Raw genomic sequence first — 21,765 nt, 5'->3', positions numbered from 1 at the left:
CATGAAACGACCTTTTAGAACCCAGCTAATCTCACCTAGAGACTAATCAACAGTAAAATCACTCATAGGTTAAATGGGTAAAATATGCATCGTCAGACTAAAAAACAGGAAAGAGGAGATAATTTTTAAGTTAACGAAACAGTTTCCTATCTTCATCACATGATAAAGCTACCTATTATCACCCCTTCTTGCTAAACATTTGTACTAGAAGTTGTGGACCATACAATAAAGCAATAAAAAGAAATGAAAGATGTAAAAGCAGAATGGAATAAATCTTTCATCACTTACAGATGACTGTCTACATAGAATCCACATATAGCGTATCAGAATGAGAAAGCTTGGCAAGGCATTCAGTTATAAAAATCAAAATACAAAATTAACTACATTTCTACATGCTGGCAAATAGAAATATAATTTCCTTTTTCTTTTGTCATGCACTTAAGACCTCTGACATTTTCTGTTATAGTTCTTAACACCCCCACCCACCCACCCAGACAAACAAACACACTGGAATGAAATTCAATTTTCAAACCAACCAGATGGGCAGAAATTAGAAAGTCAGGCAAAACCAAGTAATACCCAGTGACAAGGAAAGAGTGACACACAAGCCTAGAGTCATGGACAGGACATGTGCATTCAAAGATGCTCTTCCTCAGGAATTAACACATAGGATACAATGAAATCGCTCTATGAAGATTTATGCATGAAAAAACAGAAACGCGGACATAACTATTAAAACTCAAGGTGGATAAGGAGTATGGTTGTATGAGGAGTGATCATTTTTTGCTTGGGAGATCAAGAGAGGTCTCACGGAGAAGTCAAAGTTGGCGCCCGGCCTGCAAGTTTACCCCGGGTCCAAGGGGAAGTGGTCTATTTCAGGCCAAAGGAATAAATCAACATACACACCTGAAAAGAAATAGGACTGGAATGTGATGCAAATAGGGGGCAATGTGGACAAACAGGCTAAAGAGAGAAGCAAAGATTAAATCATGAAGGGTCAGGATGGATTGCTTCCTTCCACGAGGGGAAGGTGGGCTTTTCTGTTGTAATATTTTAGCAGGACGACTAACCTATTTAGTGAAGGCTAGGCACTAACTCTGAGTTTTTGTGGAGGTGGGAAGTGGGAGGTGGAAGTAGGCAGAGAGTACCAAGAAAACACTTGTCTCAACAGGAATGGGATGAAGCAATGGGAAGGGCATAAGCACAGCAATCTAAGCCTCAGAGAGCACCGAAGACCAAGTGGAGCCAAAGTCCAAGGGGCAAGGACGACCCAGGACTGATGACCAGGGAGACAGGCGTCAGGAATCCACTATGAGCAACGGACTTGTCGTCAGAGTACACGCTTCAAGAATAATTCTGGTAGGGATGTGTACAATGTACTGCAGCATGCTGGGACCATTTTGGCTTCTGCCATATCTCAGAAGACATAACAGTGGCACAGAGAGGAAGTGAGGGCAGGGTGAAAAGACACCTAGTAAACAGACTCATTAGATTAGGACTTTAGGTTAGGTCAGAGGAAAGAGGTGATGGTGGTGGCGGAGAGGGAAAGGAAGGATGAGCCCCAGGAAAAAAATCCAGCAAAACACAGGAGTTAGGAGTTCAGTTGTAGACGTGTTGGGTTTAATGGTGCCTAATGGGCATTCAGGCCAGCAAGGAGCCCTACAGCAACGAGGAGGAGCTGAGCTACTCTTCTAGAATGAAATAGAACGAACGGCACCCTTTGGCTTCGGGGAAGTGGATCCCATTCTGAATCTGGCTTCTGTAAGTGACTTTATAAATTACATGGGTGGCCTCAGATCCCGTCAGTAAGCTCAAATGATCGTCAACCTTGATCAACAGAGTTTGTTCTCCCCAGAGTGGTTTGGTAAAGTGGGTTGTCCTGGGGGTGAGGAGGAATTTGTTTTCTTTCCGGCAGGCTGCAGCTAGACTGACCCTCCCCTAGGATATCCACTCTGCACCTGGAACAGGGCGGAAGCAGGCTTGTGGGGACAGGTAACCCTCAGAGGCGCCAATCACAGAAGGAGCCTTCCGCCTCTAAACTCTGCCCGTTCCTCTTGGGTAAAATAGGGTCGTGACAAGGCTACGGCAATAAAAATAAGCAAAATGAGAATTAAGACTGCATTAAAAAAAACCTGATAAGATGTTCCAGAACAATTTCTGGAATGGCAATAGTATAAAACAAGACTCTAAAAGCTCAAAACCCCTGTGTCGTTGCCCACTCTACTAGAAGAAGGTAGGCTTTTCAGAGTGGGAGCCTTTCTTCGTCATAATACAGTTAGCAGACTGAGGATAATATCTAACCTATTTAATAGTCAAGGCTAGCCACTGGGGGCTACCTGGAGGTGGGGTGAGGAAGGCAGGAGGAGAAGAGAGAGAAGGGGGTAGAGAACACCAAAAGAACTCTGTCTCAGCTGGATCGGGAGGAGCCCAGGAACGTGAGCCTCAGAGCCGCAGAAGCCTAAGAGAAGCCCCACCACCAAGGGGACAGGCCCCGGGCGCCACGGCGGCGGTGCCTCAACGGAAGCAGGTCTGCGAGCACCCACGCCCCTCTCCCGGACAGAGCGGCAGCGGGGGTCGCACGGCGGAGCCGCCTCGGAGCGGCCAAAGCGCTTCGACGGCTGCCGTTCCGCGTAATACCGTCGGAAAGCAGGGAAGGAAACACCTTTGCAGGTTCGTAAATCTTCCCTCCTTCTCCTCTCCCCACCACACACTGTGTATTCTTAAACATAACATTTAGGAAGAAACATCAAATGTGCACAAGCAAGCAAAACGGGCATGGGCATCCCAGGGGCGAGCGTGAGGTCCAGGGCTGGTTCTCAGGCCGAGACGGCCGGGACCTGGTTTTCAGAGGACTATTCATGAACGCGAGGTAGCGCGGGCGGGGGAGAGCCGTTCTGAAACCCAGACAAGAGCCTCTGCTATTAGGAGAAGATTTTCTAGTCATTAAAGTCAGTGATGGGGACTACTCCTTTGTGACAGCCGAAAATATATCCCCCTCCTCCCTCCCGGCAAATCCTCGGCGACTCGCCTTTGGGCCTCTTCAGGGTCGGCTTCTATAGCTGACAGCGGTGATCTCCTCCCGGGACTCGGAGAGGAGGGCGCGGAGGAACCAAAACTTACCTAATTAGCGGCCCGGCCTATTGTCCTAATGCGGTTGCCATTCGAGGGAAAAGAAAAGCCTGGCTCCTTCCCAGGAAGTGTGTGAGGGTAAAGGCCCACACTGAGAAAAGAAATAAGGAAAGCAGACTAGTCACACTGATGATGGAAGCCAGATTCCTGAGTTAAAATCTCCCCAAGGAAACTTAAAAGCGATATGAGATCTAGAAAGGATGCTCAAGACTTAGGTGGACTGTTTGATCCTAAAACGATCTCTAAATAAATAGAAAAAGGCCTGTTGGTACAGATGACAATACATGAGCAGTGTCTCTCTGGTTGGCGGAATTAGAGATGACTTCGTTTTTCCTTTGTATCTGGACTTTCTAAATTTCGGTAATGACTTCTTAGGCTGAGTCTAGGAGTATACCAGGCGGACAAAACGGAGGAAGGAGGTGTATTTCAGGCGGAGGAAGGACATGGGAAAGCGCAGAGGCAGGAGGCAGCACGGGGCGCGGGGGCGGGAGGGTGTGAGCACGAGGGCGCAGCGGCCCCAACACAAGTGACCGCGAGAGGAACCCGGGGTTACCCTGTGGGAACTGGGAGCCAGTGAAAGTGAGGCCGTTTCATCCACAGATCGCTTTACACAGGAAAAAACTCACCAGTCATCAGTTGCCCCTCCCCCACGGTTAACTTCGTTAGCCTGAGGGAACAGATTTAAAAGCACTGTTCTGAAAGTAAGTGGTTCTTTTTACACAAGATGAGCCTGAGACCAAATCTGATTACCCAAATGGACACGAATGTAATTGGCAGTTTTAAATAACAGCTTACACTTTTTACCCCAAGCTTTTTCAACGGATGAGCATCCAGAACGCACTCCACTCTAAACTGTGTACAGAGTTAAGAGAGATGCGTGAAATTGCCTGCCATGGTCCGACGCTGCTCCCCTCCTCCAGGAGCACGCGGCCCACCTCTAAGTCACACGCTTTACTGATCAGACAAAACTACTGCACAGCGCTCACGGGAGAATTTTCCCTCTGCCCTTCCATGACACGTCCAATAAATTCACATGATGCAAAGCAAATGGTTCATCCAGAAACCCTTAATTTTTATCACTGGCCCTTTAAGATGACCCTAGTTTTTAACGTTTTTCTTTTTAAGATGATAAACATTTCCTCAGGTTTCCATTTTAAAAGAAAATGGTCCTGGAAAGACAAGGTAACTTCTCCAAGTTCCTGCACCGGCTTCTCTGAAAGGGAGAAAGGAATGTCAAGGAAATGGGGGAGAATGCTTAGAGAGAGGACTGCTAGCAAGCTGGGCCCCTCTCCTTTTCACCTTAAGTCTTTTCTCTCCCCCATTCACAGCTTTCGGTCCTTTGTTGGTTTAACAAACCATTACAATCATACCCGGTTCAACGGGAGGAATGTGAACTCTCTAAGTAGCTGTCCTCGCAATCCACATGTGTGGTCCATCCACAGTCCATCCGCGGCAGCTTCAATGTGCTGCTCTGCGCTCCTGTCGCCCTGGAGGCCAGGCACCTTGCTCACAATAAGCCCCAATTTCCCGCCGCTGCGCGCTTGCTGCTCCTTCCCAGTAGCCTATAGCGATGTCTCAAGTTGTTCTTCCTCCCTGCTTGCCGGGCGGCTGTCCTGTCCATCCTGCCCGGGCTTGTCCTGCTCAGCTCCAGAGACAGACACTGCCTAGTGTGTCAGCTGCCCCCCAACCTGTCTTCAGCCCCCAGACTCACCACCGAATCCAGGGCAGACACATGCCAGGCCCTTTCTGGTGATCACGCCCAGTCTTCCAATGTCAACCATGCGGTAAACAGAAGCTATGAGGGCGAGATCCCCTCCCCACCTCATTAGAACCGCTAGTGCCTTTCTCACTTTCTAGTAGCCATGCTGGCCATGTTGGGATGCATTTCAATTTCTCAGCCAATAAATAAAAATATTGTTTAGTGAGATTATCGTATTTCAAAGGGAACTAAAATAATATTTAGTAAAACAATATGATTTCAGTTGAACTCACAAAGCTCTCTCATGCTATTTCACTGAATCATTTCCATCTAACAGACCTGTGAGTTAGGTAGAAAGGCGTCTTCATCCCTACCTAACAGACGAGGAAACTGAGGTGCAGAGACTTAAGTTCTCAGCCCAGAGGAACGAAGATACTGCAAGTAACGTACTACACGAAGCCAAGTACCTAGCGCACTGTGAGTACCCCAAAAGTGGTAGATTCTATTAATATCATTATCGATGATGATGATGGGGACCAAGGGCCAAACCCAGGTGTTCTGAGTGAAGCCAAGTGCCCATTCCTCTTAGGCCTTGCCATCCTCCTAGCTAAGCCATCTGCATGAGCAGCGGACATCAGCAATAGCTTTTACTACAGTATTTCCCAAGAAAGCCTCAGAACCTGCAGCTGGATTCCCTAGTGCAACTGGTATGTGACCAGCATCCTCCTCAGGCTTATCAGTCAACATCTGCCACAAAGGGGAGGGCAGCCTTTTACACGTCCCCTGTGTACACAAGGTAGGAGTGTCGCCAGGGCAGCTTTCAAGCCTTTGAGCTGACAGGGTTGTCAGCAGAAAATTCCACAGATCTGCAGGTATTACGGGGGCTGTGGAGGGAGGACAGCAGAGGATATGAAAAGTTACTCACAGCATCGTCTGATTCCCTGCTTGCAGAGATATTCATGCTTTTAACAAAGAAAAGGTTAAAAGAACTCTGTTCTAAGGTACTCTGCAGTTTCAGGGGGAAAAGTATTTATTCTCTCCTAGAACCTTTTTGAAGTGCCTTGAGCCTTCTTGGCGAATTGTACTACATGTCTCCAAGCAATTCTTAATAAACACACCCAGACAGAATGCCTTTGAAAAGCTCCCATGGCCGGCGTACCTACTGGGTGACAGGAAGCGTCAGCTCGGAGGCGGTCATGGAGTCCACTCTGAAGTTCCTCTGAGGATGCGAACCTGTAAGGAGAGATCTTGCATCTTGCACATCTTCAGTGAATGGAGCTAGAGAAAGGTGTCCCCTGTGACGGTGTGATGGGGGCTTCCCTTCAAGGGCACACGCACGACCGGTAACGCGTGGAGACTGTCTACCACTGTTGCATGCATTTTAATAGGTGACTTTACAGATAACATTAAACTTCAAAATCGTGTAGTATAATATCTCAATAGACCCACCACCCTTAATTTTAAGGTATCTCAGATATACCATATGGCAAAAGTCTTAAACATTTAGATCATCCGATATATTTAAAGGTGTGATAAAGTTCCTACTGTTGTAACTTAAAAGATTGTCAATATCTCCAAGGAGATCTTTAAGTATTCATATTATATCCTTTGTCCTACTTGCAACTGGATTAGAAAAACCCTGAAGTTTTCCCCTGCTTTCTGCAAGTAGAAAAAAAAAAACATGAAATTGCTTACATAAAATATTCAAAATAGCACTCAGAGGAAATGGTATTTTTTTTTAAACCAACAGTATTAGAATACCATAAAACACGTATGCAAATCTAGGTACTAACAGACCCAGAAACAAATTATAAACTGAAAAAAGTCAGCAGTAACCAGTGGACATTCATCAACAAATGCTTCCTATAAACGTAGAGATTTATCAGATTTGCAGGGTGAAAAGGCTGAAGTCTCTAAATTGAATACATAATTCAGTGGTTACCAAACCTGGCTATGCATTAGAATTACTAGGGAGACCTTTTAACAATACAGATTCCCAGGCCACAGCACACATTAGTGCCACTGAAGCAGCATCCCCGGGGCCCCGGGAACCGTTTTCACCAGGTCTCCAGGAGGCCAGTCTGCAGCTGGCCTTGCCACACTGATCCCTGGCGAGCATTCGAAACCAGTATCTCTGCTCACCAGTTAATTATAAAACTTGGCTTCTTCCAACTAAGACTATTCCAGTCACTCGATCCTCTTAGGGGGAAAGCTTTTCAGGATTTTCTTAACCGGCACAAAGGTAAATCTGTTGCGAAACAAAGCCAATTAGGTCTCACCTAAGCAATTTACTGAGCTGGTGGCCTGTCTGTTTTCCCTTCTCTTAATTTGATCAAAAAGGCCACATCCGTTTATTTTGTATGAGAACATACTTTTAAGTTAAAAATGGAAAAATTAAGCCATTGTTAGACAACTAAAGTTTAAAAATAACCCATCACAGTTCAGGAAAACCTTTGGAGGTGAGTAGGCTCCTTGTCTGAATCATCCAGGGAATTTGCTTTAAACATATTCCTCACTTTGCATGTATAAACACTTCACAAATCATCTTCATGGTCCATCTCTCTTCTCAAAATACTCAGCATTTATTGTGGAGGTTTAATTGGGTGGTCTCCAAAAGCCTGTATTAATTTTTTTTTAAAGGGCTTTAAAACATTAAAGCAAGAGAGTAGAATTCTTCTGGATGATTCTTTTTTGCTCCTACCCATCTCACCAATGGACAAGACCAATTTATGAATTCAGAGAGGTGGGGGCTCTCCTCTGCTTCCTGGGAAGGGTGCCCATGACACCAAGTACGCAAACCACGCAGTGGAGTAGCTCAGCTTCATTGTCAAAATATTCAAATTATCACTAAAAGAAAGCGATTCCTTTCTGAATTCAACAATACTCCTTGGCCTCCGAGGGCTCACATAGGAGCTTATTCTTAAGCTGTTCAATGTCTGCAGCACTAGTGAAAGAGGAGAAGTCTGGCGGGAGGAGATGGAGCCCTTCCCGCTCCCACCTGCCATCTCAGCCCGGCCGAGGGCTTCAGCAGTCAGCAATGCGCGGAGAACCTGAAAGCGCCAGGACCCCGGGAGAGCCATGAGGGCCGACAGCGGGAATAAAGAGGAGAAGAGACAGGCAGGAAAAACAGCACATCTAAGCTCGACAGGATGCTACTTGCAGACCGCTTCTCAGGTCAGAATTTAGGTCTCAAAATCAGAGATAAAGGTTTTAATATGTCAATTATATGAAAAAAAGGTACATGGTAACAAATGACCCTGTAACATTAAACATTCTAAATACAGACGTTTCTGAGTTCCAGAGTAGCAAGAAAAACTGCGTTGTTCTAGGAACGGGCACAGGCACACAGTAAACACATGATAGTTAATTGTTTTAAATAAGGAGAAATATTTTGGGGGGAATGATTTATGCATTCATTGATGACAAAAACTAAAGTTTCAACAATCTAGAGCTAGGATTTCTAGAACGCATTTTCACTGTCACAATGTTTCTCTAGGCATGTGCTGCTGAGAACAGCATTTAAGAACATGTCTTTTTCTGTTAATGAACTGGGTTAGCCGCCTGCTGGGCATTCACTGCAACCTGGACTGAACAAAGGAATTTCCCTCCAGTTTCAGCTCGCTCACTTCTAGCTACTCCTGATTTTGCTTAAGAAAATTCTTTAGACTGACTTTTTATTTCCAATGATTTGAGCAGGAAGGATGGGCAAGTTCCGAACACTGTCAATTCTGCTTCAGTTTTCAGCAAAAGACTCCTCTAGATTGAAGGCGTGCAAGGTTTGCTTTTGAAGAGCCTTCCAAAAGAGTTATTTTATTTTCTAGAGACTGTAATTCCAGACGGAAAGGAGCCCACCCGATTTAGCTGACTGTGGACGATTCACTCTCATTGCAGTGAGGTGGGTCACAGAGGACCATGAGATGACACCTCTGACGTGGAGACCCTAAAGGGGATATTCGTATTCATCTCCAAACAATGGAGTCATTCTAAAGATGACACAGAGGGACGCGCTGCAGCAGGGTCACTCACAGTTGGAACAGATGTGCGGGCCTGGCCCCTGGCCCTGTAACTTCTTGCCCATCCCTGGAGCACCCCTCCCAGCCCAGGGTTGTGACTACTCCTTGAGGCCATAGGACTCCCACATCTTCCATCTTCAATCCTGAATTTTGTTTCGGATTCTAGAGGAATCCAGCTACCAGGCGCCTGCCCCTCTCAGCGCGCCTGGAGGTCACCTCTTCTGAAGCAGGGGCTCCACAGAGCTAACCCTCCAGACTCGCTCCTCCCGCATTACCGATTTAGCTAATGGTATCTCTTTGTAATAACAGCGGACATTTACTGGATGCTCACCAGGTCATGGCCACTGTTTTCACCACTTTACTTAACGCCCCAAACAACCATATGAGTGGGAAGTAGTAACCCCATTTTACTTATGGGGAAACTGAGGCTTAGAAGTGATATTAATGTGCCCATGGTCACACAACCAGTGAGCAGCCGAGGTGAGATTTGCATCCAGAGTGTGGGACTGCGAGTCCGCGTTACGAACAGGTCCCTCTCTTCCCTGCGGCACGTCCCAGCCTCTCCAAAGTCAGAAGCTCTGTCGTCACAAGAGATTCTCTCACCGACTAAGCTGTATGGATTACTGTCTCTCAAATCTGTCTCCTTCTCTTAATTTCCATAGTGACCAGTGTTTGGGTGATGTTTTGCCTTCGTTACGGCCTCCGAATCAACCCAGCAGGACAACTCTGGAATTTTACTGTTTGCCCTCCCAACAGTGTTCCTTTCTAGCTCGTTTAAAACAGGTGGCAGACTTTGTAATTCCTTGTATTTTAGCCCAGATGACGGCAGACACAGTCTGTCTCTGTTAACATCTAAACCCAACAAGGAGACTCTGCCCAACTTCTGGGACAGGAGGAGGAGAGGACAGATCGGAGGGTGAGAAACAGACACTCTCCCCTCCGTCCCCAGCCCCCACGCCTGGAAGGAGGAGGTGTGTCGGGCCCCAGCAAGGGGCCTTTGCACAGCTCTGCTCCCCAAGGCAGCGGGCAGAAGCCTTGAGAGCGCAGCTGTGCCGGGTGCGCTTGGGAAGGCCACACTGAGGCAAGAGGATTGCAGCCTCCCTCGTGGCCGTGAGGCAGAGAGTTATCACTGTTGCGATACAGCGAAGGCCAGAGGCCAGTCCCTCACCTCCCAGGTGCCACGGAAATCTCCAGGTTCTAGGACAGACCCCATGGGGGATGGGGTGACACCTAAAAATGGCTGGGATGAAGTTTCCCTCCAGGCTGGCAGGTGGGGGCTGCAGTCTGAGTTAAGATAGCTCTGGGTATGAAAGGGAATACTTCCTCAAACGTGAGTCGTAGGGCGAGACGGAATGTTGTGGGGCGCCTCGAGAAGGTGCTAACAACCTCAGACTAGTGTACATCTGTGCCATAGGGCTCACTTCAGCTACTAGCATTGGAGCCACATTGTTTTTGAAGAAAAGGCCATCTGCCTTGCTGCAGAGGAGGTGGGCTCTGCAGAGGCGCTGGTGACCTGGGGGCGGCTGCACTGTAGAATCCGGGGCAGAGAGAGAAGGAAGGAAGGAAACAGGCGAAGACGTTAAGCATTTACTCACAAGATGAACTCCTCTGATTCCTATGCAAATACCTAGAAAGGGAGAGGCAGAGAAAGTTATCTTTAAGGCCTTTATCTTAAACTTGGAGTTGCTTAAAAATCAAAGGGAAAAACGGAGGTTTACTAGGAAGAAGAGAGAGGCCAGTGCTGCTGGTGTCCAGGCAGAGGACACCCCTGCCTCCCAGGCCTGGACGTGCCTCCCAGAGTAGCGTGCCAAGAGGGGCTGGGGCTGCCGCGCTCCCCAAGGTGGAAATGACAGTGCGCTGGACAGAGAGGGGGTTTGGACAGGGGAGAGTCACCCTAGGAGAAAGGATAGACATCCTTAACGGGACAAATTTGTTGATTCAGAGAGGTTGCAGTGATGGTAGATAAGTGTGGTACCAAAGGAACTCTAAGGAGTTCAGATTTTGAGGTCAGTCAGGTCCTCAAAGCAAATTCCATTTCAGTTGTAGGGCTGAGTATCTAAGACTTTCAGATAAGGCTCACAGGGCCCAGCTGAAAACTGGAGAGGATTCTAGATAAGCCCAGATAAGTCAGCCATTATGTGGAGATTAGAACTTTGAGAACAGAGAGTTCTGGCTGGAAGAACTTCAGGTGTTCGAGAATCAGCAGCCACGGGACCTCATTTTCCTGCTGCACAGGCACCTACTACGTCTGCCCAGCACGTGAGGCACAGCCAGAGGGAAGATGGACCTAGCAGAGGAGGTGCCGGGGCAGCAAGTGTCCTGTCACAGAGGTGGAGTGTGCCAAGACGGCCCCCTCTGTCTGCTTTGGTTATTAGTAAGACGAGTATTTCGTGTTCAGTGCACCCAACAAGGGGGCTCACAGACAGGGAACATGGGAACTAGGGTGTGTTAACCAAGCAGGCAGAGGCTTGAAAAGCCACAACAATCAGAGCGCGGGGCTACCCTGGACTCACAAGGGTCTGGACACTCACTTCGCCCTTCTCACACCAGACAGCTGAGGCCCAGAAGGGAAGAGAGGAGTGGGCAATTAATGAACACTCACATGGCCCGTCCCCAACCCCCACCTCACATGAACAACCATGCGCAGGAGACTGCTTTCCAATCTATGGGGCCCAAAAACTTTGTCGGGGTGCGGGAGGGTGGGGAGGTATGCTGGGGAATGGGCGACCAGCCCACTCTATTGGTTGAAACTCAATTTTCATGTTGTTTCCTTGAAACTTTCTACTAGCCTGGTGAGTAAAGAGCTTGCAGTCAAGTTACGTCAGTGTGAAGGGACATTTCTACATCCCGGAGACTGAATTCATACTGGCTCCTCAGCCTCTGTTTTGGACCGGCCCCCCTTCACTCTAGTCATGATTCTTCTAACATGCAAACGTGCGCCTGCTTGGAATTCTCCAGTGGGCCCGCTGGTTTCTGTCAACTGCAACCAAGAGCCCTGACTACACGGATCCACAGAAAGCTGTTAATCAGGAGAGCACTATGCGCAGGCTGTCCTACTGAGACTGCAGACAGCAGGTGCCCAGATTATGCTCCTGGGTCTACCCATTCTCCACATTAAAATCGGTAAAATAGTAATTCCCTGGGGGAAAAAAATCCACAAAAAGCAAACAAAACTGTACACAAAAAGAATAAAGGCAATAGCTGAACACTGAAGTTTCTCTATAAAACTGCTCCCCGGGAGCTCTAAGTCTCCCCTGAACCAGAGCTGATGACACTCGTGCACACTTTGAGCTGAACACACAGGACAAATGACCGTTTTAGGGAAACGACATAAAATGACGATCATCTTAATGTGGTTCTAATTTACATGTTGATTGTGTGTGTGTCTGTTTTATGAATCACTTTTAATTCCTGTGCTCAAACAAAAGGAAAAAAATTACCTTGGTAGATGCCACATAATGGATCAATTAAGTTACTCCCCAAATAAAGTACATTTTGTTATAGTATAAACATGTGTAACTCCTAGCGCTATTTTAAACACTGATAGAGAAAAGTGACTTACTAGTTTCAACAATAATATTTACCACTCTCCTATATTATAACCTCCAACTCCCTTCATCCCCTAACTGCCTTCATTTTAATTCTTTGTTTGTTCAGGGAGTCAGGAAGTAAAGACATTTTAATGCTCTTTCTCAGATAGTAACTCTGTTTTACTCTCCCTTACTCTACTACGTGAGAAGCACACTCCACTTAACACTAGGTTGTGTTCCCACGGTTAGTTAAAAAACGTTAAGCAAATGCTCACATTCTGCTAGATACAATCTAGAAAGAGCATGGTATAGTGGAAAGAGGACTGCCTTTGGAGTCAGATGGCTCTGGGTTTGCATACTGGCTCTGCTACCTGCCAGGTATGTAACCTTAGGCATGTTCCCTAACTTCTCTTTATGGAGACAGCTATCTGCTTTGCAGAGCTGTCATAAGATTATACAGTACATACGTACAGACAGAGGCATGACGACTGGTGCAGAGTCTAAAGTGTACGTACTAAGGAGATGTGGTCTGTTAATAAGTATCAAGAGCGATTCCACACACTGGGTAAGTTCACTATTAGGAAACATTAGTAACCTGTTTCAGAATACAATATGTGTAACAAAGTCAGAGTGTAAATTATTGATACACTTCAATAATCTTTCTTTAATTTGGACCATTGTGACACAATTCCATTTCCTAATATGCGCTTGTAAGAGAAATTTCTACTACTTCCTTCATGCTTCAAAGTTTTTTATGTCATGTATTTCAAAGATTCCTGAATTCTTAAGCAGTGTAATATTATTTGCTGTGCATTTAATGGCAATACCATGTTTAACTAGAGAAAACAATTACAAATGGGCCCGGCATGAATTGGTCTTACAGGTATTATAAAGTTACCCAAGCGATATTCAGAAGTGATTGTGGCATTTGGGGGACTTTGCTAGAATTTTCCTTTTGAATGTGTTGGTGAGACTCGCGTGGAGAAGAGCCTCTGTGGAGGGCATGCATAGCTAACATTCTCTTCACTTTGGCCTTGCACCTGGGACAGCTGCAGATTGTCTTCCTAGAAGGCAGCCCTGAGAGCAAAATGAATTGGATGTGGTTTATCTAGTGAGAGGTTCAGGGGGAAAAAAAAATTCAAATGTAAGATAAAACAGAAGAAAAAGAAGACTAGAGTAAAAAAAAAAAAAACCATGTCATATTACAGTCAAGGACATTTTGCAAAAAAACTGCGTGGAGAGAAGCCAAGAGTTATGGTTAAGCACAGCGAGCACTGGGGCTGCAGAAGCGGGAGTGCCGCTCTCGGGGGACGACGACACGGGCTGGAACAGATAACTAACACGTGTTACGGGGAAAAACAACCCAACTGTCAGATATGAAATTTAAGGCTGGAATTAGGGGTTATTATTTTGAAATAGGTCGTTAAAACAAATCATAATCTCCACATGTATGGTGGAGAATGATAAGAAAGAAAAACTTCTGATAAATACGAGGATCCTGCCAACCACGAGTTCCCCCAAATAAACACTGGATTTAGGGGCACACTTATTTCGTAACTTTAGGAAATTCAGACAGAATATATGTAAAATGAGAGCTACCTCATATTATGGTTTTAGGAGCAAGATTTACAGACTTTGAATTGTAATATATGTCACACACTAAATATGATTCTAAATGCAGGATAACACTCCAAATTTTCCCCTAGTATTTGTTTTTAAGATAAAACCATTTTAAAATCTTTTTAAAATATGAGAGAGATCACAAAGTTTCTAGTAAGCAAGTCATGATAAATAAAAATCAATTACGTCATACCCGTTATTTCTAAATTAATATGAATACATGTCCATGACGGTTTTTAGCATGATTATTCTAAAGAGTGAAAAACAGGCTTTTGTGTTCCTCAACTGTTTGTCCCTCAAGGCCTGATGTTCCTCAAATGCAAATTCTCTGAGAGCCAGTGTTTTCTGGAACATAATCCCCTCCACTGTGAAGAGGCAGGGCTGTGGCGGCTCCAACGTAGGTGGCGATGAGAACACACACTCACGACCGACCACGGGGGAGCCGCCCGGGCAGGAGTCAGCGGGTTTAGCAGAGGCACACTTACCTTTCTACGTTTGAGGTACAGAGGAGTTTCAGATGTGACATGACACAGAGGCCACATCAGACGTGAGAGCAATCCTAGGGGGAGGAAAACATCAAAAGGTTATAAAAAAACGGCACTGAGGAAAACCACGTTGGTCCTGCGTAAGCAGACATTTATATACAGAATATGATTCTAGGAATGCCAGGATGAAAAATTTCTCTCCGTCAGCCTGCCATCGCGCCATATCCCAACATTCCAGAGGCACGCCTTTAAGGTCTTGAAGGATTTTTCGGGTTAGGGAGGCAACACAGTGATGTGGTCAAGAGCGTGGGCCGAGGGGCCAGACCGCCGGGATGTGCATCCAGGTGCCACCTGGAGCCACTTAGAAACCTCACGCGATCGGTTTAACCTCTCTCTGCCTTGGCTTCCCCACCTGTGAAATGGAGACAGTAACTGTAATGACGGCACACTAGCCTTTTGAGGATGAAATGAGTTAATGTGAGTGAAGTTCTTAACACTGTGGCTGGTAGGCAAGGAGCGGTCATGTATTGGCGGTTATTTTCTGGAGACCCCGATGCAAGTCAAAATACCTCCCGGCCTCAGGCATAAATTAGATGATGATCAGAACCTTTTAAAAGCGTCAACTAAGAACACGATCCTTTGGGAAAAGGACACAAGAACCTGAGCATGGCTGAGAGTGAGTGGGGAGGAGGGGAGGAGGACACTCAAGAGCAAGGAAAGGCCATTAAAAGGCCAAAAGCAAACAAACAGGAAAATAAAAACCAAAAAGAGAAAAAAAAATCCCTTTGCTTAACTCCAACTTCTTTTCAACGACAAGCCTCCCACCAAGAGGAGAGGCCTGGACAGCAGGACTCAGTGACAGCATTCCCAACGGAGGTCACTTTAAATCTATGTCAGAATAGTCTCTCTTGTAACTCAGTCTAACAGCAAGGAGGTCTCCCTCTCAGTGACTAGATACGTCTGTACTCGGGCTGCTTTATTTGGTCCGTCTGGACGGACGGGAAGCCGTTTGAGAGGGAGGTATCTGGTATCTTTCCACTAGGAAGTGTGCTTATGGAGATAAACACACACAAATACAGAGACCTAATATATGTCGATCCCCAAACCTATTTTGAGGGTTTGACTCTTAAATTACTTGAAATTATTCTTGGATATTACAGCAGTCTTCGGTCCTGGGAAAAAGGCTCTATTATAGAGGATCATGTCGTTGAGGTTATCTGATTTTACAAAAATAGCAAGAACACAAATTTGAACTGCCGTCACTTCCTTGACTTGTATATAGTTCTTTCTGTCAATGTAGACAGAGATACGCCTCAGCGCAAAAGGCTGAAAATCAATGGGAAAGTGTGGATTCCTACTTCTCCTTCCACCCCCGACCCCTCCCTACTTTGGCATGATGTCACATGAAATTACTTCCAGAAACGGGGAGGACTGAGCAGCCAAGTTATAAAACCTAAGTGTTAAGCTTTCTTATCTACAAGTTAATACTTATGGGGGTGAGTCTATCAGTGATCAAGGCCGTGGTAGCTTTCCTGTTTCGTAAGAAATCTAAAATCTCAGCAGAATCACAACTTGCTGAGTCTACCACATTCGTACCACCCGTGCAAAGGCCCGTTCCTTTACAAGATGGCTACCGCCACTCACCAATTTGTAAACCTGTATTTTAAGCTTCATCCCTACCTTTAGTTGAAACGGATTTCTTCAAAAATAATCTTGCTGGTAAAAATAAAACTCAAATAACACACAGAGTAAAATATGAGCCCATTCCTGTACTTGTGTGCTGCTTACCTTTTTTCTCCCACATTTTCTAAAATTTCCCATTATGACTTTAAGATGTTATTTTCCCAAAGAATGTTTGCAACTATTTCCCACTTAAAGCTCTGGTTAAAAAGAAATAGGTCTTAACTGGAAAACTGCTCAGAAATCGAGTAGGGTCCTGTGAACACAGTAGTTAGCCCTTTAGAATCAAAATTTCTCTTCTACTCTTCACTGAGAAGTGAAGGTGTGCGTTTGCTTCCTTTCATAAAGGGGTTCATAACATCCAGGGGTGGTAAATCTGGTTAAAGAAACTGTCAAAGGATGTTTTGTTTTGCATGATTTAACATTGCATCATAGAATTAAATCATATAAAATGTAAGCTTTATCCATCTCAATCACTAAATCGGGTCAAATGAAAGTCTACAAAACTCCAAATGAAAAGATTTTTCATCTTCTTACTGAAAATATCTAAACACTGGGTTGAGATTTATTTTTAGGAAAGAATATTAGAGAAGAGAGCTTGGCTTTGAAAAGGACAATGCCAGACACTTTTTATGCCTCCTGTTCTGAGGCTGAGGAACTGCCCAACGAACCAGCCAAATCAAAAAAGTGTTTAATAATTCTCCATAAAGGAAAGAGTTTAAAAAGCTAAAGCACCAATCAGGTAACAAAAGATCAATCAGGTTTTCCTAAAACGTAGTATTTGCACTTGAAGCCTGGGTAAGTAATTACATTCACAGTAATGTACAGGGCGCTATCAACCCCCATTCACCCAGCACGCATGCAGTGAGCCAAGAGCTTTGCTGGGCTGGAGATATAAAAATGAATACGACACAGCCGCTTTACTTCCAGCTAAAAGAATACACCTAAACAAAGAGCTGCGGGCAATGTGTTAAGTGCTAAAATAGAGGTGTGCACAAAGGGCTGGGGGCCGGAGGAAGAAGTCATAAATTCTTCCTGGGAAAACAAGCAAGTGAGGGAGAGTTAAAGAAGGTATAGCCATGGCTCCTTGTGATAAACTCAAGACTTCTTCCAAACTGTATTCTCAAAAGAAAGACAGTAATTTTAGGATTTATGAACAGTGCTAATCTCGAGTGCTATATTGCTTTATTAGCCACTTTTATTGATGTTTGACACAGACTTCCGGTTACAATATCCCAAGAATATAAGTTTTTAAAAATAAATGTATTATCGTAATATTCCCACGTGCAACACACAATCCAGAAGAGCACGAACTGACAGTAAGAGTGAAATTTAGATACAGAGTTCAAAGACGTTTTGAAACATAAATGAAGGAAAGACATTCTAGAGACTTAGTAATATTATGTTAATAATGCTTATTTTAAGTATCAATTTTTTTTTCTCTTAAAGCAAAAATAAAAGAATCACCTGATGATATCATGGTTAATATTTGTCTTTCTCTACTTCTGTGTTTAAAAAAAGGAGGAGGGTGTTGAATCAACTTCTACTTAACATCATTTATTATGCATACCATATTCCTACTTATAACATGGTTGTGACAGAACCTCCATTGTTCATTACGCACCAGCCCCAAACTTGAGTAATTCTAATGTAAGCATGAGAAACCAGCGTCTCCTTTGGGGTGAATTTCCAAATTCCTCTGTGTTAAATTGAGGTCTAATTTTCCCTGTGCCTGGTTTTCACAAGAAGGTCCACTCCACCCCATGTGCTCCTTTTCAGCTGTCAATAAACAGAGGCAGTGAATTCCCCCACGGCTTCACAAAGCTAGTTAGGCAGAGCCATTCATTCCTTCAGGAAAACAGGGCATTGATTTCAGCGAGTTCCCAGGGAGCAGCTGCAACAAAGAGATCAAAGGCCCACCTCTCTCTCCCTCCATTGCTTTCATTAGGCCAGGCCCAGACAAACAGCGACAGGTTTCCTTGAGACAGGAGAGGGCCCGGCGGACCACCTCATGGTTCAATTCAAATTCATCCGTTTCCTACATTCCAGTGACAGTCCAGAATGCTAACCATGACAAACCAGCACAATCGTCCAGCATAATATACTGCTCGCTAGTTCATCCAAGGTCAGAGGGAGAAAACAAGCTGGAGGGAAGTCCTCTGCTGCTGGGGCCTGCTGAGCCTCAGTGGCCCCCTGACATTCCATAAATAAACTTCACCGGCTCACTCTCCCTTTCTTTCCCCATCCTGCAATCCCACAAGCGATGGTCTCACTTCATCTCCCATTTCTTTCGTGTCACCCTGGCCAAACGCCTGGGACGCTTTAATCTCAACCGAATAGTTCTAATGCGGATGGGTGTGCGGCTCTACGAGCCGTCCGTCTTCGTTCTCACCCTGTAAACTCCTACCATAGGATGAACTCAGAGCCGTAACTCCTAGGGCGTCCCTTGGCCTGAGCTCCAGTGAAGGCCACGCAACCGACAGAGTCCGTTTGTGTAAATTCCGTTTGCAAAACAAAAATGTGAACAGACATAGAACAGTTAGGTTTTTGATGTGAGCTAGGTAATCACCGAAACTGGTAATTCAAGCTCTTAAGTGACGGTCTGTGTGTGAATGAGGTGTGTGTGCGTGTGTGTGTGTGTGGGCGCACGCGCACGTGCGGGAGTGCAGACAGCAAGTGAGGGGGGATGGAGCACAAGAGGGACTAGGAAAGAAAATGGATTATCTTGATCGGTTACCTACACTGAACAGAGATAATTAAAACATTTCCAGAGTCCCCACTGAATTCTGAACTGCTGCTTTGACACAACCTTCGTGAAAGCCTAAAACAAAATGTGTTCATTTTTATTATGTTCCATTCCATCTCTGGTGCTAATCCTGAGTAAACATGGGAATACACGGGTTAAGTTTCAGAATTCCTAAACCAAAAAGAAAATAAACAATATTGGAATGAAAGGTATGGAGGCCTCATTCCCTGACACAGAACACAACCTTCCCACGTAGCCATCTTCTGAGCTTCAGCGCTGATGTGGGGGTCCCCTCCACTGACTACTAGTTTGACTGCCAAAGATGCTATTTTGTATAGGATGCTGAACAGCCCTCAGGGAGAAGACTTTCACTTATTCTCAAGCTGGGAGAGAAATGAACTTAGAGAGTACGGACCTCTACACCGCACAGACGAGGTCGCCTCTTAGTAGCGGCAGTGTGACAGTTCTACCAGGGACCTCAAAGCTGACTCTGGCTCTAACTGATCTTGAGCCTCTGTCTTCTAACTCTTCCAAATGGAGACAAATATCTGGGAAGAATTCCTTTACAAGGCATTGTGAAATAACCATTCCTCAAAAACGATGTATCTCATGGAAGAAAGCTGGTCTTACAAGTAGTACCTCCTTATATAATAAATCACTCTGTAATTCCAAAGAGCTGCTCTGGAAACTCACTAAGTTTCTATAAATCAAATCATTCTTTTTTCCTCCCCAAAGCCCCAGTGCATGGTTGTATATCCTAGTTGTAAGTCCTAGTTCTTCTATGTGAGCTGCCACCATAGCATGGCTACTGACAGACAGGTGGTGTGGTTCCACGACGGGGAACTGAACCCAGGCTGCCAAAGCGGGGAGACTGCCGAACTTTAACCACTAGGCCATCAGGGCTGGCTCTCAAATCATTTTTTAAAAGCACTCAGAAAATTTACTCCTTAAAGAAAGGCTGCAGCAAATGACAAAACATATTCATCGATCCATCTCTAATCTTTTCCACAGCATTTAAGAAGCCTTCGTGACATCCACTTGATCTTCAGCACGACCATCTGAGACACGTGGGCTTACCAATTTCCATTTTTGAATGAGGAAAACAGGCTCAAGGGAGATAATCGATCTGCCAAAGTCACAAAACTAATTAAGCAGCAGAGTCACAACTTTTTAAGTATTTCGTTTCTAAACCCCATGCCATTTCCGCTCTGCCCAGCTCCCCTGTCTGCACACAATTATTCACTGAGGTTCTCTCACTATAACTGTATTAAATAAGTAATCCTATCTACTTCTAAGCCTAATGCACTGTACCGCTTTTATTCAGTGAGGTAGTGTTTAAGAGTTGGGACTCTGGTGTCAGATCCACATTAAATTTTAGTTTTGTAAACTAAGCAATTAATCTTTTCAGAAACTCAGTTTCCTCACCTCTAAAAGGAATAATGCCTCTCACAGGGTTTGTGGGATCACATTAGATAACTTGTACAAAGCACCGAGAGCAGGCTTAGCCTGTAACAAATGCTCAATAATGGGAGCAATGACCATTGATGTGAAAATCAAACCAACGCAATACTTGTTAAAAGGGAAAAAAAAAATATGCTTCTTATTCAATAAGACGACATAAAAATTAACCCCAGTCTCCGGATTACATGATTCCCTCTAGCACTAAAAATTTGCCATTCGAGTCTAGAATTTTATGGGGACAAGAAATAAACCAAGAGCAAACTGTCCTAAAAGATAAGATATCATATAAAATAGAAACGCTATTGAATTATCTTTAAAAAAACTAATTGAGGCAAATCCCCAGTTGCTATAGAACAGCAACGTGCTTTTTCTGCACCATCAGCCTTACTTCTTGCTATTTAACCATCTTCAGTAGAAATGTATTGTTGCTAGGCAGAAATTCACAGACTGTTGCCCCATGAAGAGAAAAATACATAACAGGAATATTTGTTGGTAATAGCTAGTGCTTTAAAGTTTTCAAAGAACAAATACATATTTTACTTCATCTGACCCTCATGCTACTCACTAGGAGAAAACTAATTAACTTTCCAGCACAAGAAAAGACTGCCAGTGGTAAATGGCAAAGCTTATTTCTCACTCCCGTGTCATTTTTCATAACACGCTATAGACAGATGGTGGTATGCAGATGCTATGGTACAGAGTGTGCATAACACTGTGGGAAGACGGGGACAGAGGCCACTAAGTCTGGGAGGGCCAGAAAAGGCTTGGGAGAGAAGGTGACATTTGCCTAACCTTTTACCTAGTACAGAAGCCTGTCCAGTCTAATTCCTGATTGTCCTTGAGCTTGATGAGATTTTCTCTGAATTCTAAATATGTCATTTAGTGATTTAGTTCTCCTTCAATGCTTCTGTTGATTTGCAAACTTAAATGGATCTCCCTTTTAAAAAAAAATGTACCCAAGGCTTCCATATTAAAAAGGCAAGGAATTGAGGCCACTGTTGTTTAAACATCATTTCCAGCTGCCTCTAAGTCTACAGTTCTGTGATATTTAAAATAAGCGCTCATTCTCATATTGCATTACCTACAGTCTGACATCATTTTAAATGTACGTGTTAACCCATAGGCCTGTTAACATTGAGAAATGTACTTTTCCTTCACTACCGTTTATCACAGAAACTGATAGTTGGAAAGAACCCTTAAAAATACCTAAGGGAACGTGTCTTGCTAAAGAAACTCAGCCCATAGCTGGGGAAGCCTCATGGTCCTTTCTTTCCTACAAGGAGCTAAGTTAACTTTTTGTGACCACATCGACTTGTCTTCCTTAACGACGTGAAACAAACATGTTTTTCAATAAGAGACATTCAGGTATTTGAAGACAATTTTAACACTCCCTTACCTCAAG

The 21,765-nt window shown here is 44.7% G+C and overlaps 2 protein-coding genes across 13 annotated transcripts in view; one reads left to right on the top strand and one right to left on the bottom strand.

Moving 5' to 3' along the window:
* Positions 1–12,351, top strand: part of ZC2HC1B (zinc finger C2HC-type containing 1B) — a 71,026-nt gene extending 58,675 nt beyond the window's left edge. For 3 of the 5 annotated variants that reach the window (XR_011535632.1, XR_011535631.1, XR_011535628.1), the window contains 3 exons: positions 1,172–2,670; positions 5,166–5,305; positions 11,630–12,351. The gene's annotated coding sequence lies outside the window, so the exon portion shown is untranslated. Of the gene's footprint in view, positions 1–1,171; positions 2,671–5,165; positions 5,306–11,629 lie in introns of those variants that run through there. The other 2 variants (XR_011535629.1, XR_011535630.1) reach the window with 2 other exon arrangements.
* Positions 1–21,765, bottom strand: part of PLAGL1 (PLAG1 like zinc finger 1) — an 82,718-nt gene that overhangs the window by 15,125 nt on the left and 45,828 nt on the right. For all 8 annotated transcript variants that reach the window (XM_008531561.2, XM_070603208.1, XM_070603210.1 and 5 more), the window contains 3 exons: positions 14,477–14,550; positions 10,437–10,468; positions 5,988–6,061 (listed from right to left, as the gene is read on the bottom strand). The gene's annotated coding sequence lies outside the window, so the exon portion shown is untranslated. The remainder of the gene's footprint in view (positions 1–5,987; positions 6,062–10,436; positions 10,469–14,476; positions 14,551–21,765) is intronic.

This window comes from Equus przewalskii, chromosome 32, assembly GCF_037783145.1.
Source record: "Equus przewalskii isolate Varuska chromosome 32, EquPr2, whole genome shotgun sequence".
Lineage (NCBI taxonomy): Eukaryota > Metazoa > Chordata > Mammalia > Perissodactyla > Equidae > Equus > Equus przewalskii.
The sequence above is the reverse complement of the archived record's forward strand: the minus strand, read 5'-3'. Positions and strand labels throughout refer to the sequence as shown.